This window comes from Lithobates pipiens, unplaced genomic scaffold (assembly GCF_037356315.1).
Source record: "Lithobates pipiens isolate NorthernLeopardFrog02 unplaced genomic scaffold, aLitPip1_a1.2 Scaffold_18, whole genome shotgun sequence".
NCBI lineage: Eukaryota > Metazoa > Chordata > Amphibia > Anura > Ranidae > Lithobates > Lithobates pipiens.
Genome location: NW_027507758.1, coordinates 432,226,864 through 432,247,415, shown reverse-complemented (window position 1 = coordinate 432,247,415; position 20,552 = coordinate 432,226,864). Strand labels below are relative to the sequence as shown.

Genomic DNA, 20,552 nt, shown 5'->3' with positions numbered 1-20,552 from the left:
TAATCAAAAATAACAGAGGCCAAGGGGCCATAAAACTGTATAACTGATATGTAATGATTTCCAGGACTGCTTTCCGCTACATGGAGGTTATTTTTCATCCAGCCAGAGCGGCTTTAATCTAGGCAATGTACAAACCCCCTAAATAGATGAAAGTGGAATCAAATTTAAACAAATGAAATACCTACATGTTAAAAGTCCATACAGATTTGTATTTTGTCAGGCAGTACAATTTATTTAAATATTGTGCTGAAACGCCACATCAGTTCAAAAGGCACTGGGAAAAACACATTTGTAGCTGTAAATGGGAGGCCATACCACAAAGGATCAGGAGTTTTATCAAAAAGTTTCCATTTTTTATTTGTTTGCCTGCTTGTTTATTTTTGTGTAATTTTAAGGGGTAGTGTTGGGGTATTGTAGCAACTTACAGTTCCAGACTGTATTTATTTTTATTTTTTAGAAAAAAAAACTGACCTGAGACTTCTGTAACTTACTCATATCATTCTGCTGAATTTCACAAATAGATGAATAGAACCGGGGGAATGAACGAACAAACAAAAGAATGAATAAGAGTTGTCAAGCAGCACTGTGCAATAACGAATATTTTTCAATCAGTGGTGCAAGTACTTCTGAATGAAATATAGAGCCTAAGCCCACATTTTGTGGGTGTTTGTATAGGTTATGCCCCATAGCAAAATAATGCTTATAAAATGTCAGCACATTTAGCAACAGTAGTATTTGTGAGCTTTACTGACTTATAGAAGGAGGACTTGAGAGTCAACTGAAGCTCTCTTAAGCTCATGAATAATATCACATTGTAACCCTTTTTTTAGCAACTTTCAGAACTCAGTTAAAGCTACCTGTAGGTAATACTGAAAGGTTCAAGGATGCACACAGCTTAGTTAAGGGCATACATGGAAGTGTACATGCATAGGCATCTCCTTAGTAGGGATGGGCCGGACCCTTCTGGTGTGACCCCTGTTCAGTTCGTACCAGAACTTTCGAACACCGCAAAAGTTCGGACCTGAATAACGAACCCCATTAAAGTCAATGGAACCCAAATGTCAAAAATCAGAAGTGCCTATTTTGAAGTCTTAAATGCAAGTAATTGGGCATACAATAGTTATAGGGGTCCCTGTCCTGCCCTTGTGGTCATGTATCAATAAAAAAAGTTTATGAAAAACGTATTTTTTTTTAATTATTTTTTTATTTCGTTTCATACAATACATGTTATAACAAGCCACACATTGTGGGCAACAACCGAGCACAAACTTACCGGTACAGAAAATAGTACAACATAAAAGGTATCACAAAAACTTGTGATGTATCCCCCCCTAACTTTGCCCAGATAGGTACACGAACATTCCTACCTCCAGCCGGAGGTAGTCTACCCTAGTATACAGTTCCACGACTTCCCATATGATCTAGCAGATATCCTCCGTGGAGTGGTGGCATTCTCCTCCCCCCACTGCCCCCCGCCCCCTAGTGACATGGTTCAATTAAGGAGAGTTGCCCATCCCCAAATATGCAGTGCGCCAGTTCTTTGACCACTCTCTAATTTCTAGCCCTTCAAGACAATCTCCTCTCCGAGTTACTATGCCTACCAAGGATCCTGGGCTGTGCTCTAGTGTGATCAATCTGATATTGTGTCCATGGAAGCCATTCACCCCCCACAAACCTTCTCACATTTGTTAAGAGCACCTCTGCTCAAGTATGTAGCCTTGTAAAAGGGTACTGCCTTGTTGACCAATGTTTTCCAAGTCAGTGACACAGAGCTCTTTCATGAAATAATAATGCGCTTTTTAGCATAAAACAGTAATAGGGTAAGAGGGGTCCGAATGGCCCTGGTAGTGGCCAGAGGCTCCACTAAGTGTAGAAGACACACCTCAATGAACACAGGGATAGAGATTGACGTGATCAACCTTATACAGGAGGCAATGGCTTGCCAATAAGCTTTAATTGATGGGCATTCCCAGAAAATATGCATAAAATTAGCTAAGGGTGCGACAAACTACATTTTTTAATCAGCAGTGATTTTTTAGTTTTTTAAAGCATAAAAATAAAAAAATCCTTCTAATATAGTGCTATATATAGTCTACCTGCAAAGTGGCAGATCTGTAACCGTGTATAGAATCTGCTACAGCAATAATTGCATTTGTAAAGCCAAAAGAAAATGAAATTTTCCCTGCAAGCTGCCTTTATTTTGCTCAGCAACAGCTGTGGAACCAATATGTATGATGAGGCCACAATGCAGTGCACTAGGATACATTCTGGTGTCACTTTGACTTTGGATAGAAGTAACAGGTGAGTAAAAATTGATCTTTGGGTGTCGGTGGCACCTTCCCACCAAAACTCTATAGAGGTACTCTTGATGAAAGCAAAAATTGGCCTTGTTGTAAAAGATTGCAATTATATGCATCTGTCAAACAGGTGCATAAAAATTGGCCTTTGGGTGTCGGTGGTGCTTTCCCACCGTTACCCTATAGAGGTACTCTTGATGAAAGCAAGAATTGGCCTTGCTGTAAAAAATTGCAATGATATGCACCTGTCAAACAGGTGCAGAAAAATTGGTTTTGGGTGTTAATTGTGCCCATGAAACATTCTTCCAGATGATTGAACACCCTAAAAGCTAGGCAGCCTTGAAGTCCTGCAGAGATTCCACATTCCAAAAAGACTTAATCAGTGACATTGGCATCAGGGGCTTCATAGCTGGTAATCCAGGACTGATGCATTTTTATAAAAGTCAAGCGGTCCACGGAGTGGACAAATGCATTCGATGATTAGTAACGAAACCTCCTGCAGCACTGAATGCCCGTTCTGAAAGCACTCTGCATGCAGGGCAGCCCAACAACTCAATAGCATACTGAAAAGAGGGAGGAAGGTTCAGGCGGGGAAATCAAGTACTCTGAGGCACCTCATCCCAATGTAGGTAAATTGGAAGAATAGCATACTGGGCAAGTTCTGGCCAGTGGTCTATTCTCATGACCCAGTAAGTCAGTGGATCGTCAGCTGGAAAGCTCTGCATTTCTGTTTTGGCCCCAAGGTAATCGTCCACCATATGATGCAGAGGCTGCCGATGAGATGTGGAAGCTGACAGCCCTGGGCGGCGAGTACTAAAATATTCCGAAATGCCTCACTTAGGCGGGCGCCTTCTCCAATGCTCTGCTCTTGACCAACAGAAGACTCAAAACTATGTTTTCCATGACACTGTAACCTACTGGAGTCAGGAAAAACATTCAATAAAATCCTCTTTAATGTGTCCTCAAGAGATTTTATCTTCTGCACTCTCTGTGGGGACAGGATGAGTTCTGAGACCTTCCCCTTATAACAGTAGTCAAGAAGGTAGAATTCCCGCTAAATTGAATGACCGAAATGGCCACAGTCTCTTCTGGCCTGCTGTAGTACATCTTGGAACCCTGGGTACATACTTAGGAAATGCCGCACCACCAAACTGAGGACATGTGCCATGCATGGCACATGTGTCAACTTTCCCTGTCTAAGGGCGGACATGAGGTTTGAGCCATTATCAGACACCACCATTCCTGGCTCCAGCTGGTGTGGTGTGAACCACCTCTGGGCCTGTCCCTGCAGAGCTGCAGGAATCTCTGCTCTGGTGTGGTTCCTGTCCCCTAAACACACCAGCTGAAGCACTGCATGGCACCTTTTAGCCTGACTCTGGGAATAGCCCTTTGAACACTTAGGGGGTACCTGATGTTCATAGGACAATTCTGCAGAGGAGGTGGCGGAGGAGGAGGGGGTAGAGCTCACAGGTCTGGCATCATCACCACCAACTGTATGGAGATGTGGGGGCACAACAAGCGGCAGCACCGAGCCCTGTCCTGCATCCTTTCGAGTTGCAAGCAGCGTTACCCAGTGTGCTCTGAATGAAATAGATCATCCCTGCCCATGCTTGCTGGACCATGTGTCAGCAGTAAGGTGGTTTTTACGGCTGACTGCCTTGGCCAACAATGCCAGGACATTCCCTTCCAAGTAATGGTAGAGAGATGGAACGGCCTTACGTGAAAAGTAGTAGCAACTGGGAACCTGCCATTGTGGTACAGCACATTGTGCAAATTCACAGAAGGGGGCAGAATCCACCAGGCTGAAAGTCAGAAGTTGTAGAGCCAACAGCTTTGACAAGCTTGCATTCAGTCGCTGGGCATGTGGGTGGCAGAGACTGTATTTTTTTTCTGCTGCAGCAAATGGGGCAGAGAAATTTGCCGGCTACAGTCTACAGCTGGTGGTGTGCTGCTGGCAGATGTGCTGCTAGGACCTGGGACACCCTGTGCTATACCATCATCCCTCTCAGTGGAAGCTGCTGAGAGGTAATGACTCGGTATCGCAGGGCAGACTGAAGTGGGTAAGGAGAAGGGACAGATTTTTGCCCCTTTTGTGTGGCTTTTAGGCGCTCTTGCCAATGGGCTGAGTGGTTGGAAGTTAAATGCCTTTTTAGCATGTGGTACCCAAATGGTTGGTGTTTTTGCCATGTTTGATGTGCTTGAGACACATTTTGCAGATGGCAACAGTGCGATCTGCAGCAGATGTGCTGAAAAGGGCCCAAACAGCTGAGCTTTGGAAAGTGGGTCGGGAGATAACAGCTGCAGAATGTGATGGAATAGGCTGGCTGCTCTCTACTCTTTCTTTATGTCGGCCTCCTTGGGGTTGTGCCGCCTCACCTTCAGTTTCTCATCTGCTCTATCTGGCACCCGTATCAATTACAATTTGTTATAAATCAATACTTGGCTTTGTACCATTACTGTTGCCCTTAAAATCCCAATCCTTCTTGGGGGACTCTTTCTCACATATTATTGTAGGGGATGGTGGCAGCAAATTAGTCTGCTTATGGTGAATTATATTCTTTTGGAGCTATCTGGCACCCAAGTCGCATCAGTGACCTCATCATCATCATCTCCATCTTCTCTATCTTCATCATTACCACTGGAGACAATTTGGCAATATGCTGCGGCTTGGGGAACATGAATGCCAATTTGTCTACCAGTGTTCCTCCCTCTTTTCTAGGCTCATGTTCCTGTCATCCTAAACCTCAGAACCAACATCTGAATCCAGTAATGGCTTGGCATCATCAAGGAGCAAGTGGCTGATGCTGTGGTCAAATAACTCAGCTGACTCCTCAATGGCTGATGTTGGGCCTATGGCAGGAATAGATGTGGATAAGGAGGCAGGTTTATCCACTCTGGCAACTGCAGGGGACTGCACACTTGTCTCTGCTTGTGTGACAGAGGATGGAGGAGTATGAGGAAGGCTTAGTAAGCCAATCCACCACCTCCTCTGCATGCTGTGGCTGGATAGCACAGGCAATCTCACTAAACAGAGAAAATGATGCCCTGCCTGGGGACTAACCACCACATCCACCTTTGCCTGCGGACATATTTGTTGCTGGCCCCCTTACAGTGCCATGGGAATGTCTGCCTCTCCTTGTTGTCCTCCCAGACATTATTGGGAGGGAGAGGGTGGTGCTTATAAGCAAATGTAAAGAAGAAGTTGAAATATGTATGTAGATGCAGTTTAATCAATGTAAAGAGGTGTTTGGTTCACTTTAATTTTAATAACTCACACTACACAGACACACTCCATGGACACACTATAATATACGTTTGGTGCAATATAATGTGCCAAACATACAATGACACACAGAACTATATGGCGTTAAACTGGCAGTAGCACACACAGAACTATATGGCGTTAAACTGTCAGTAACACACGCAAAACTATATGGCGTTAAACTGGCAGTAACGCACAGAGAAGTAAATGGCATTAAACTGGCAGTAATGCACACAGAAATACATGGCGATAAACTGGCAGTAACGCACGCAAAACTATATGGTGTTAAACTGGCAGTAACGCACAGAAAAGTAAATGCCATTAAACTGCACACAGAAGTACATGGCATTAAACTGGCAGTAATGCACAAAACGATATGGTGTTAAACTGGCAGTAACGCAAACAAATCGATATGGCGTTAAACTGGCAGTAACGCACAGAGAAGTAAATGGTGTTAAAGTGGTTGTATACTAAATTTTTTAACTTTTACCTACAGGAAAGCCTATAATAAGGCTAATGCCGCGTACACACGGGCGGACTGTATGGCGTACTTAGTCCGTCGAAACACATTTCAGCGGACAGTCCGCTCGTGTGTGGGCTTCAGCTGACTTTTTCAGCGTGCAGTCCGGCGTACTAAGAATTTCGGATTTTTTGAAATTCTGTCCGTCGTACTTTGGTTTCACCGGACAATCCGCTCGTCAGTATGCTAGTTCGACGGACTAAGAATGGCGCATGCCCAGAAAGGATTTACACGGCGGAAGGGTGCTTTGCTGTGTATTGGACTTCCTATTTTTTAGTCCCGTCGTACGTGCTGTACATGTCATCGCGCAAGCTTTCGTCGGACTGTTTGGGTATCCGTGTGTGGTCAAGTCCGTTCAGTGGAAAGTATGACGGACTGTCCGTCGGATTGTATGACGGACTAAGTACGCCATACAGTCCGCTCGTGTGTACGCGGCATAACCTGTAGGTAAAAAAAATATCTCCTAAACCTGTACGGTTTAGGAGATATTCCCCTCGGTATGTGCAGCTGACTGCAGCGGCGCATGCGCACAAGGGGATTCTCGGCCTGAAAATCAGGCAGTGGCCGGCCGGCCGGAATGAAATCTCCTGCGCGCATGCGCGGGAGTGACGATATCACGGCTCCGGCCACTCACAGCGGCGGAGCCGCGATACCCGGAAGAAACGCAGAGGGAGCATGTCAGCTCCCTCGGCGTGGATCGGGCCAGATGTCGGGGCCTCGTTCTAAGGTAAGTATTTCATAATGAGCTAGTATGCGGTGCATACTAGCTCATTATGCCTTTTGCTTTGCAGGTTTAAAAAAAAAAAAATGTGCGGGTTTACTACCGCTTTAAACTGGCACACAAAACACAATACGGCGTTAAACTGGCAGTAATGCACAGAGAAGCAATTGGTGTTAAACTGGCAGTAACGCACACAAAAGTAAATGTCATTAAACTGGCAGTAATGCACAAAACGATATGGCATTAAACTGGCAGTAATGCACACAAAACTATATGGTGTTAAACTGGCAGTAACGCACACAGAACTATATGGCTTTAAACTGGCAGTAACCCACACAGAAGTAAATGACATTAAACTGGCAGTAACACACACAGAACTATATGGCGTTAAACTGGCAGTAATGCACATAGAACTATAGTGTCCACATCTGAAGACCAAATAGTATTATAAAATGAAATATCATACTAATGCTGAACATTTTTTGTTTAGGTATGCCCTTTGAATAGTGTCTTCATTCATTATCGATACCTCACCCACATACCAGCTTTCAGCATTTGAGACTAACATTAGCTAATATGTCATCAGATGCTACAAAATAGAGTTTGTTGTTAGGTGGGCTATTTCAACTTCCTTTTATCATCCCCCTTTAAGATGTTCAGTTTTTTTTTTGTTTTTTTGTTTTTTACATTTAGAAAAAAAATTTGACAGAGTTTCTTAAAAGTATTCATAAACAGTACATGATGATCACATCATGGAACCTTAATGACACTGCATGGTGACTTAATGTTCTTGTCTTACATTTCTAATATTTAGGGTTCAGAATCATACCAGGGACACTACCTGCATGAGTTTCTATTTTTCTGCCTAAAGTTGCTTGGTTGGGTTTCTGCTTTGGACAAATTTAAATCAGTAGCAGTCAGGCAACTAGGATTTTAAAAAGGATATCATTTCTCTAATAGCAAGGGCACCTGTGAGGTTTTACTCCAAGGGTAGAGGACACGGTCCATCCATTAGTCTTTGGGTTAAATGCTTTTTCTCCCATTTTTATTCAACAAAAGTTCTTTACACAGAGGTTTTCCCATGCAACCGTTCTCAGTATCACACAGCATACAGCTTGGATATGGAATGCTCCAACTTGTGAAGTACTGGCTCTATGCCTGTTAGAGCACTGTCTCTCACTGTGCATGACAATGACCCATGCTCTGTACATCCTTCTTCTGCAGCTGGGAGGAACACTGGTTCCCAGACCGATTGCCCTTTTGCAGGGAAAATATCTACCTAACAATTAGTCACACAACTTCTCAGAGATAGTTTGCATGCTAAATCTTACTCTCCCCATGTCATTGTGTGCATCTTCACATCCATCTACCATAGTACTCATTTCTTATTGAGCAAATGATATGGATATGGAATGTGGTTAAGAGATGAAATTGTTGGCTCCTCTGCAGGAAGGACAGGTGTGAACAATTGTATGTCCTCTATTCAGTGCTGTGCAATATTTCCATATAACAATCAAATGCTAAGAAATAAATAGCACTGTGAGTGTCAAAGTCATACATTTAAAGTCCAACACATGCTTGCCTGAATGAGAAAATGCAAGTTCAATATAATTTATTTCTTGGACAAAGTTAGAAGGACAAAACGCATGGGGGCGTGGCTGTATGACAACTGGATGTGACTTCATCGGCTTACTGAAAGTATTGGACTGTGGATAAGATACTAATACTCCGGGTGGAAACTCCAGGTCTTTGTACGTTAAGAATCAGCGCTTGTCACTTTAATCTCAAGAGCTGGATTGATGTGCAATACTATATTTTATATTTGTGAGTATTTTTATTCTTTTAATAAGGAGTGAATGTTTTTACAGTATAACACTATTAGTGCTTTGTTTTTCACATTTGGGGAAGCCATGTATATGGAGATTTGGAGTAGTAGACCAAGAGGCATTGAGCAATCTGCAACTTTGATACATAGAGCTGATCTGTAACAAGAGAGACATATTTGTTTGATGACTTTCAGTCCCTGAGGAAAGGTGCAGCACTGAAGCACAGAGGGCTTGATTTACTAAAACTGTAGAGTGATTTACATAGAAACCAATTAACTTCCATTTTTTTTTTTGTCAAAGCTTAATTGAACAAGCTTATGTTAGAAACTGACTGGCTACCATGTACAGCTGCACCAAATTTTGCAGTCTCCATTTGTATGTTTTACTTCACTCTATTGGATTTGAAAGGACTCTTATATTGAGCTTTGCATTTCTCATTGACACAAGCACATGGTGGGCTTATTACTGTTGTTGGATGTGTATATGTAAATGTATACAAAACTTAAAAGAGGAGCGTGCAAAGTGTAACTCTGCTTTATTATGGTAAAGTTAAAAACACTACAATGGTCAAACTCACATTGTATGAAGATAGATACAGTATAAGGATTCCACTGTGGCCACACTCCTATAACCAGCCAGCTGGAGGGTTATACCAAACTGTTGATAAGCGCAACTGCTCATTTTTTCTTTTGTGTGTGTATATTTAAAAGTATAACTTTGATGCTCACAAGGCTACATATTTTTTTAGATTTTGATGGTTAATTACTTTGGGTTTTATATCTGGTGGCAGCATTGATGTAATATTTGCAAAAAGAACATAGGAGGTTTAATATTTTTTTTTTCCATAGCACAGAGTAGAGATGATTTGTATATTAATATTTCCACATTGGCTAAATTTGGCAAGTCATGACTTCTTTCGGTAAAGACTTATGCCATGGAAGAAGCCCTCAGCTCGCTGATCACGAATGGATCTTATTCCCATAGCCTATTATTCATCCAATATATTAGAGACTTCAGGGTGTCTTCTTTGCACAAGCATGTATGGTTGTAGAGTTTTTATGTGCATGTATGTCTACTACTGATTGTATGGGGATCAGATCATTAGTGCAATCTTGAATCTATGGATGGTTTAATGCAGACAATTTATCAGAGTTTTCATAGATTTGGAACAAGTAATTGAGACTCAGCCTCATTGAAACAATAAGTAGATTCTATTTAATCAGTCCCCCAGGGACAGCATGTAAATAAGCTGCTCACATTTGAGGGAATAGATTTGCGTATTTTTACTCTGAAGTCTATTAACTCAACTAGATGTAGTATATTAGTAATTAAAAAGCAATCAATAAATTAGCTGCTGAATAGTTTATTACATAACAATGCTACTTGTGCCCTAAAACATTACTTGTTTTTTTGTTCTTCAAGAATATGAGTCCTAAAAATTCTTACAAGACAAATAAAAATATTTTTTCTTTCTTTCATATTGTAAAGTTTTTGTGAAAAATTTAGACATCTCTCATTCTGACAGTCATCAAGCAGGGTTCACAGTTACAGCGAGACAATAGTCATAATGTGGCAATGATTAAATAAATGTTTATCTCTAAATTGTCGATAAAAGCAAAGGGAAAAAAACATAAAGAGAGCGGAAGTTGTAATGGATACTTCATCCACCGCAGATTAAGAATGATATTTATGAAGCAATTTGGGAGGCCAAAAGGTGGTAGAGTGTACACAAAAGGATGTTGCAGGACTGTTTAAACCACATGACAGAATGGGGTCTTTGTCTTCATGTAGCAAGGTGTTATGTAATGTGTATGAGAGGATGGGTTAGGAGGAAAGGAGCTGATAGGAAAAGGAAGAGTTCACACTGAGTGGGTAGTAAGAAGGTACACTGGGTGGGTGGGATGTAAGTGGTGGATGCCCATGCACCTCAGCCATAATCAGTACTATGTCTTATATGTTATATCAATTTTGCTAGAGGTCCAGAAGATTATGATCAGCTGGATTAAGTTAGAAGAACCTGGTGGGAGGGGGTAGTGGTAAAATAGATCCTGGAAGGCCAGGTTGTTCCTAAATGTTCTCAGTGTTTTTAAGGAAGGCAGTTAGGTCCCCCATTACCACGAGTTCCCTAACTTTAGTGAACCAGAGGGACATAGTGGCTTAGATATATTTTTAATGCATCAAGTATCACTTGATGAACTTTTGTCAAGACGGGAGGATGTGCTCTCACTCACAGAAAATGTGCAGCATGGCCCTGGGTTCATTCCCACAGCATCGCATCGGCAAGTGTCCACAATATCTTAATTAAATGTATGAAGTAGAGAAGGGACCCTATACCAGTGTGATACTATTTTGTATCCTAGCTCCTGGAATGTTAGCTATGGAACATTTGTGTGTTAGAGATATGATTTTGTCCTGTGAAAGTTGACAGGGCTGCCTCCCATTTTTACTATAGGGAGGGATGTAATTGTTGGTAGGGGATGAAAGTTTTTTGTATATAAAAGACAGGGAGTGCTGGATAGATGCTTGGGAGTTAAGAACGGTTTCAATTTATGTGAGAGAGTACCATAGTTCCTTGTGTAAAGGATCATTTTCAGAAAATTAAGGAGCTGAAAGGCACGCCAAGCATCAAGCAGAGGGGCTGCTAGGTTTCTCCTCCTAAGAAAGCCAGCCAGAGGATCTAAGGAATTCATTGACCTTACATTGTTGGGCTTGGTCTAAAATATAACATTTTTATTTTATTTTAAATTTAGCATTTTAACTTCATACATTTAATAGCTTTTTAAAGGTTTTCTGTGCTCAAAGAATGGTGCATCAACCCAAACAATATTTTCCCCCTGTTGATTAGTCCTGGACTCTTTAAAGGACAAGTTCTATTCGAATTCCCCATGACCACCCAAGAGCCTGATTAACTCTGGCTGCAATCTATTTATTTATTTTTAAATCGGGAATAAAGTTTATTAAGCTGAACAAAAAGAAGTTTCAGAGTATCTTTGTCACTAAAACAGTATACAGCAACATACCTGCCACTTGAATATACAAGTGTGCAACGTAATCAGCAAGATTACAAAGTAAAATACAGATGTAACCTCAGCTAAGTCATCATAAATTGACAAGTATATAAGTCAGGTAAAGTTCATCATGCAATTAAACATAGTATCCAAGGGTAAATTCAACTGACTACAATTCTATGTCTGTTGCTGCCTGCAGATGTTGCGGGCGAAATCTGTCCTATTTACTATTGTCGATCTGCCCCGATGAGCTTTCACCAACAACCTCCTCCCCACTCCCCACTGCATTTACATAAACATGTAAGCTCAGCAGAGCCAATCAAACAAGTTTATAGATTGAACACTAAAGACTGTTTAACCCAAGCGTCGCCACATTATGCTTACATCACCCAATAATCCTCTAATGCTTATGACAAGCTATTAGTCGCTTGCTCATTTAGAGTAACAATAACAATTAATTGTTTAACAGCTCAGTACTAGAAAGCAGTATTACTTTCTGGAATGCTGCTAATGTGTAGCAAATTGCAACTTCTCTTCCATTATTTTAAAATGCATGACTGTAAACATGTATACATGTCCTTTGCTTTGTGACCAGCATTTACAGTGTGCTATGGCGGTTATATACAGCAATTTTTTTAATCCAATTGTAAGAGGCAAGATTAGAAAGGTACTTTCAGTGCAATGTTTTAAGATTCATTAAATGCTATTGACGGCTTTCAGTAGTGTTTAACAAGCAACTTCTCTATCTCTGTCACTGTTTATCTTTGCAATACTTTAAAAGCTCCAAGTCACAGCACCAGTCCAATTTCTATTAAGATATGTCAAGTCTTGCTGGCATTAGAGATACTGTTCTAAAATGCTGTCTGCAGCGTCTTAAAAAAAAAGAAATCCACACTCTTATTTGAAAGTATGCAGATCAAATATGCCATCATGTAACGCTTTACATGAATAATGCTAATTCTTATCTGTGATAACCTATAGTTACTGATTGGGATCTATTATGTCCTGGTCTGACTTCAGCAGAGAGAATTCTGACTGGCTGCACTTAGTAATTATTAGGCTTTTTGTAATAATGGATAGTTGGCCTTATTAGGTCAATGATTTTAAGATTGCTCAGCACCAAAAATGTAATCAAAACTATGCAGATCTTTTCAGTGAATAGACTTGCACTGTCCATTTGTTTGGTTTTACATCAGTAAATGACTATAACAATCTCTGCAGCTTAGAATTCCTCTTTCCAGCAGCATTCTGTTTTAAATTAGAAGCCTGATCCCTAGGACTATAATCTAATTTCCCATACCTGATTTTGCAATGTAAAACCTTGCTCTCTGTGGAAATCCTTAAAAACAGGCAAAAACAATTAGCCGTTAAAATAAACTTGGCATTAAGGAAGCCGATCCAAGGATAGTAACCTTATTTATTCAACATCCCTTTTTCCAAATTGCTTTGCTAAACAGCCTGTATTAATTGTTCACGACCTACACCGCATGCTTCAATGAAAATAAATTACTTTATTTCTCTCACACTAGCAGTGACAGTGTAACTTAATTTCATTAGCTCGAATCTGTTGAGAGTATTCAGATTTCCATAGCAGGACGCACTTGAAATGAAAAGATGCTTTCGATTCTCAATTAACAGAATCATTTCCTTTCAACTGAAATGAATGTTATTGAAACCAATTAGCATGGACTGGAAAATCTCTCATTAATGAGGGGAGTGTGGGTGAGTAAACAGCAATGAAAAGATGAAATTAGAGGAGAGCCTCTTCTTGTTGGGCTGAATAATTACATGCTTAGTTGCCTAATTGTCTGGTGAAAGGCATAGCAGTGGTAGCAGCAGATTGCTGTGTTCATTAGGCAGCAAAAGGCCACCTGCTGCTGTGGCTCGTTCTCTCGCAGTCTATATACACGTGTCTGTCCCTGGGGGTTCATATTTGGACACAAGACTAACTGTGAAAAGCAAATGAGCTTGCCAATATGCTGCAATATTGTGTCCTTTATGCCAAAATACAGACGCCTAATGTGTCACATGCGATGAATAAAACTAACAGGGAAAATGAAGTCAACAAGAAAAAAAAGTAAAACTGATCTTCTTTTACATCCTGGGGTGAAACTGTGTGGCGTTATCGGTCACTTTATACACATGTTGTCTAAAGGCCTGGCTGCTCAGGATCACACCGGGCAAATTACAACTGATAGGGTTTGTACGCACAGGCACTTTATGCAGAAGCTTGTCCAACACTTGTGGATTGTGTCCATGCCTCTACAGGGCAGGGAAGCCACTAGGGGGCCAATTGATGATCTATACCAGCCTTTCTCAACCTTTTCAACACAGAGGAACCCTTGAAATAGTTACTGGGTCTCGAGGAACCCCTGCTAAAAATTCGAATTCTACAACTCACGATACATTAGTGTGATGGTCAGTGAGAAGAATGGTCCTTACACTTGTGGTCATTGGGAAGAATTACCTTCTTACAGATAGCTAAAAAGATCAATGATGTTAGTGGGACCTTATCTGAGAGGCAGAAAGTGCCCAATGCCGAAGGAACCCCTAGCAACCCCTGGAGGGACCTTAGGGTTACACAGAACCCTGGTTGAGAATCACTGATCTATACTTTAGCACCAAATACTGGAGGATGCTGTTGTCCACACCCAAGGCAGAACACTATATAAAACCAGTATGTAGCTGAGCACTTCTATGTGTTGAGCCATTTACCATAACATTTTATTTCTGTCGCAACCATGTGCATGCTGGGTTGGTGATGTCACAAAGGGGTGGTGCCTACAGGAGACGTCACTGGGTGGCCCCCCTTAGTTTAAGAATGGTTAGATGGTGGAGCAGGCAGACGGCAGGAGCCCTTGGCCAGCTGATTTTTTTTTTTTTTTTACTATTTTCAAGACAGCGGTGGCGGCAAGTGTCGTGATTCATGATGGATCTACACTGGGGGCAAATTTTTTTTGTTTTGTTTTTAATAAAGGAATTGTCAAAAACTGTCTTTTTATTAATTTTTTTAACTTTTTTGGTTAATGAGTAGAGGTACAATGTATCCCGGGCTGGGATCTGGGGACCTCCCCTGTTAAATGGGGCTTTCAGATTCCGATAAGACCCCTGCTCACAGACCCCCACAACCACTGGGGGGAAGAGGCCCATTTCCTGGCCTGCCAGGCTGAATTCTTGAATAAAGGTCTGTTATGGATTTGTAGATGGGGACCCCCACACCATTTTCTTTTTATAATTTTGGTGTGGGGGTTCCCCTTCAAAATCCATACCAGACCTAAGGGTCTGGTATAGATTTGGGGGGACCCCACACCGTTTCTCTGCATTTTAAATTTTGGCATGGGGTTCCCCTTAAAATCCATACCAGACCTGAAAGGGCCTGGTATGGATTGGGGGGGCCCCACACTGTTTTTTTTTTTCGGATCAAATTTCTGTTTAAATTGATCAGATGTGTGATTCAAATGCGTTTCCATAGAAGGCAATGAGCCTGGAATTCACATCTGAATCACACTGCAGTGCTCAGAAAACCCACAGGGTAATTTCTAACGATTTTAAGTCCACAATAAACAAAACGACAGCCGCATAGTGGTTCTATTATCCTGACTGGGTATTATGTGACGTGCAGCAGGATAAGCCACCCGCCCAAGCCCGCGAGGGCCTGCAGGTTGGCCGATCGGTAGTGTGGTGTGTCACTCTGACACACTGCATCTCCAATCACCGGTAAAGCGCCTATGACATAGGCTTTTTACCATGTGATCAGCTGTCCAATCACAGCTGGTCACATCGTAACCAGGAAGTGCTATTTTTCGTCTTCTGCTCTATTCGCGCTGACAAGACACGATTAGAGGAGAGCCAGTCAGCAGCATAACCAATGCGCAGATAATCAGCGCATTGATTATCAGTGCAGACCTATCAGGGATGCCCACTAGAGCCCACCAGGGATGCCAACCCATGCCCACCAGGCATGTCAACCCGTGCCCACCAGGGATGCCAAGCAGTGCCCATCAAGGATTCCAGTCAGTGCCCAGTAGGGATGCCAATCAGGACCCATCAGTATTGCCTGTCAGTGCCTCCTCATAAGTGCTGCCTATCAGTGCCCATCAGTGATGGCCATCAGTGCCCCCATCAGTGCCACCTATGAGTGCCCATCAGTGCCCATCAGTGCTGCATATCAGTGTCATCTATCAGTGCCCATCAGTGCTGCATATCAGTTTTGCCTATCACTGCCCATCAGTGCTGCATATTAATGGCCCAACATCAGTGTTTGTCAGTAAAGCAGAAAACATACTTATTTTCAAAATTTTATAACAGAAACTAATAAAAACATTTTTTTTTGGTTTGGCTACAGTGTTACATGACCGCACAATTGTCATTCAAAATACGACAGTGCTGAAAGCTGAAAAGTTGCCTGGGCAAGAACAGGTGAAAGTGCCCAGTATTGAAGTGTTTAAATTTGCAACAAATTAGCACTGCCACTGCACAATATATATGTGAACTGGCTCCATAGAAAGCCATTTTTATTCACATGTCATGCGAATCTGATGTGGTTCAAAATGCATCCAATTCACATATATAGGAACAGAGTAGGGAATGTTGGGCAGCTGTTGTAAACCAATTGGTAAAGCCTGTATATATAGGGGGCTTTAAGGTGCCTACCTACAGTACAGAGTCATTCTATGATACCTGTGTGTTTATGGGGACTGCATAAAATTAGGCTGGATATAGAGATGGAGACACCCCTGAGAAATCAGGGGAAAAGGTGTCAGCTACAATGGGATATTTTATCTAAAACTGAACTTGTAATATTTCCTCCTACCTGATCCTGCCATTATGACTTTACAATTGAGATCAATAGTACATATTTTTATCCCTGCACACACGTCAGAGTTCTAGGTGTAATCCTAGACTCTGACCTCTCTTTCTGGCCCCATATCCAATCACTGGCTAAATCTTGCCACCTTAACCTCCGTAACATTTTCAGAATTAGCTTCTTCTTAACTAACAACACTACAAAACAACTTATTCACTCCTTGTTTTTTTCCTGCCTGGACTACTGCAACTCCCTCCTCATTTGGCTACCTTTACACAGTCTAATATGCATGCTGCTGCTAGACCTATACACCTTACTAACCGATTCTTGGCTGCTACCCCTCCCTGCCAATCCCTTCACTGGCTTCCACTAGCCCAATGTATAAAATTCGAAATACCAAGCACAACATACAAAGCCAACCACAACACTGCCCCCAGCTACAATACCAACCTCATCTGTAGATATAACCCTCGTCCTCTCCACTCCTCCCAAGACATCTTATTCTTTAGCTCCCTTGTTATCTCCCCCCATGCTCGCCTCCAGTTCTCACATCCCCTCGAACTCCCTATCCCAGTATGTACGGTTAGCTCCTACCCTTTTCCGCCTTTAGGTGATCCTTGAAAACGAATTTATTCAGGTAAGCCTACCCCACCTCCATCTAAAAACTGTACTCCAGCCACCTACATCAGGTCACCCCCTGCAGCTTTTACCTTTTGTACCACCTCTCCCTCCCTTTAGATTGTAAGCTCCATGAGCACAACCACCCTATTCCTTCTGTATTGAACTGTATTGTAATTGTACTGTCCCCCTTTAAAATGAGAAGTGTGCCCAAACTGCTGTCACTGTATAATAATAATAATAATAATAATCATTGGTATTGGTTGGAGTAATAGTCTTCCATAATTGGTATTTAAGGGGTGAAGAATAGTATAAGTGGGAGGAAGAGTGCTCCATCATTGGTACCAGTGGGAGGTATAGTGCCCCATCATTGATATCAGTGAGAAGACTAGTTCCCCATTGTTGTAATCATTGGGAGGAATAGTACCCCATCATTATTATCAGTGAGAGGAATAGTGCCCCATTGCTGGTATCAGTGGGAGGAGTAGCGTACAAATGATGGTGGCATTATGAGGAATAGGACCCATCATTGTTACAGTGAGGAGGAAAGTGCCCCATTGTTGGTATTAATGGTAGGAATAGTGCCCCATCTCTGGTAACAGTAGGAGAAATAGTGGCCCATCATTGGTGTTAGTGAGAGGAATAGTGCCCCAACATTGGTATCATTAGAGGAATAGTGTTCCATCATTGGTGTCAGTGGCAGGAATTATGCCCCACTGTTGTTGTCAGTGGGAGGAAGTGTCTCATATCAGTAGGAGGAATAGTGACCCAAGGGCCGGATAAAGACTGGCAAAGGGTCTTATTTGGCCCATGGACCGTAGTTTGGAGACGACTGGCTTAGTGTATTGGAAATATCTTTTCTTACAGTGGTTGTAAACCCTCACATATACCCAGTGAAGTGAACAGCCTCAGGTGATACACAGAGAAGAAACAAATCCTCTTGCATAAGTTGTACCTGTCTATCTGCAATCTTCTCTTCTCTACATCCGTTCAAAGTGCTAAATTTATAAAGTGTGTCTGGGAGTTCAGAAAAAGGGGGCAGAAGGTGGAAATGACACTCTGAAGTGTTTAGTGAGGAGAGCTCTGACAGCTGATTGGAGGGAAGACACACCCTCTCCGCACAGCTCACGGGAACAGAACTGAAGTTGTCAATGTGCTCGAGGTCCCTCTTCTGTCACCCTTTTTCTCATGGTGTCAGGAAAACTTGTCAGAAAAGACTCATATGTTCATAGCAGAGGAACGAAACAGAAGACAAAAATGACACTTAGTGCTCTTAATTGAGACAAGTATACACTATAGAGGAACATGATTTGTTCATATTTCATGTCTGAGGTTTACAATTACTTTAAGCAACAGACATTTTGCCACATACTGCAAGATATATGGCAATTTTTACAGATATTGTAATTTCACTGTGCTTGTTAGCGCTTGTCTAATGGGCCATACAAGACCTTATGATCATCTTGAGCAACTCAAAATTTATTTTTGCAACAATCGTGAAAAAAAAAAAAATATCAAGAACAAGAGCTCTAGAAATTTATATTTTTTTCAGATAACAATAAAATGAAAGCACATACAATGAAGTGTCCAAAATCAGGAACAAATGTTAAAATATTGGAATGGAGTGAAGCATTGCATATTTCCTATATAAGCTGCTGCGGCACTTAACATCAAAGCAGAGAGGCTCCTTTGCCCGAGTCCTTTGTGATTTCAGGTTTTATGTACACATGCCATAACAGGCTGACAGAGAAGCGTTCACACAGTCTGCATGGTATGTATTTTGTTTTTATTAAAGTCTGGTTTTTCATTACTGTTATATTAGTTTAAGTGGCAGTACAATAAATGTGTATGAAGATGTCATGTCTGGAATTTCTAGATGACCATGTACATCAGCTTCTGATTGTCCCACATACAAATGATCACTTTGTATCCAAAATACACATCTGAATAGTGCCTGCTGAATAAATTCTCCAAGAAGGAAGGTATGCTTAGGGGCATATCTACCGCAAGGCAAACAAGGTATTTGAGGTGGGCGGCATTTTTTCAGGGGGAGGGGGTGGCGCCGCCCTCCAGACGACCATGCTATTGCAGAATGACGGCTACCTGTCAGACACAAGAGCCAGGTTGGTGACCTGTCTTTTTTCTACTGCTATTAAGTAGTATAACCTGGTAACCTCCTTGACCACAGCCAGTGATTGGACTGCGGTGGAGCAGAGGGGATTCATGAGATGTCTACTCACTCTACTTTCTCCTTCTATCAGCAGTTTTTTCCACAACCATTCCTAAATACTGAAGTGGATTACATATAGCCAAGTAAAATTTAGATACTCCAATTGCATTTAAAAATAAAACTTTTGTAATAAATTCATAACTGCATTAAGTGTCTTTTTTATATATGCATGAAGTACAATTTTAAGATGAAATTAGAATTAAAACTCCAGAAAGTTAGAAATAGGAACGATTTAGAACTTCTACATGCATACCACAGCAGAGCACTTATCAGAATTCCTGCTTTGTGTATCACAGGAATGCCAGGGAGTGCTCTCCATTTTCTACCATATCATCTACCAATGTCACCGACATAAGGGATTGTAACTCAGTAGCACAAAATTTGATTCTCACTTTGCAGTTTGAATACTAATAAGATGCACTGGTGAAACAAACAGTGTAGTGGGAAAGTCAGTAACAGGATTCAATCTCTGTCATGGAACAGCTTATAGAAGACAGTAGACTGCTAACAGAAAAGCTTTATGTACACCAAGCATGCTGGGATTTCTGATGTCAATGTAACCATAAAAATGATAACAGATTTAATTTTCATCTGCTTTCATATGACATACCATCTCCTTGGTGTAATCCCACCACAAGGTAGAAAAGGCACTCTCTAGTCAAGTATGTACACGCAATATTTAAATGATTCAGGGGATAAAGACCTAATTATTGACTGTCCACAGTTGTATCCTAGTCTTCCCAGTCCCATAGCTTATACCTGGCTGCCATGCTAACTAAATTCCTATAGCTGCCAGTAATTATGCCTTTAAATGGTTCTGGATCTAGTCCTGCAAAAATGCAAATCATTTGTTTTTTGGTTCCAAGTAGTGTTATCTATAGTCTTCAGAGAGAGGATACATATAAGAGAATCATTGTGAGGATGGGCTACACTCACACCTAGAAGCCCCATAAATATCACAAAGGTTCTGGCTACAAAATAATATATTATGTGAGATTCAGAATAAAGGCACAGGAAGTGGGCTTGCTGATTTTAGCTTACTTGCAATGTTTCTGGGTAAGCATCAACAATGTATTCACAGATATGCATTACTGCCTGATGTCACCACTTAAAATTATATATAGATTTGATGTATAAATAAATATTTTATTTACACACTGTAAGGCATTTTACTTTTATAAATTTAGGATTCTGTTGTATAACATGCCTGAAACATGTAAGCATTCCTAGAAACAATTTTTTTTATTTTCTCGTGAATATTCA

At 41.4% G+C, this 20,552-nt stretch overlaps 1 protein-coding gene across 2 annotated transcripts in view; it reads right to left on the bottom strand.

Annotated features, from left to right (window-relative positions):
• Window positions 1-20,552, bottom strand: part of LOC143988477 (uncharacterized) — a 328,901-nt gene that overhangs the window by 239,142 nt on the left and 69,207 nt on the right. The gene's annotated exons all lie outside the window — the stretch shown is intronic.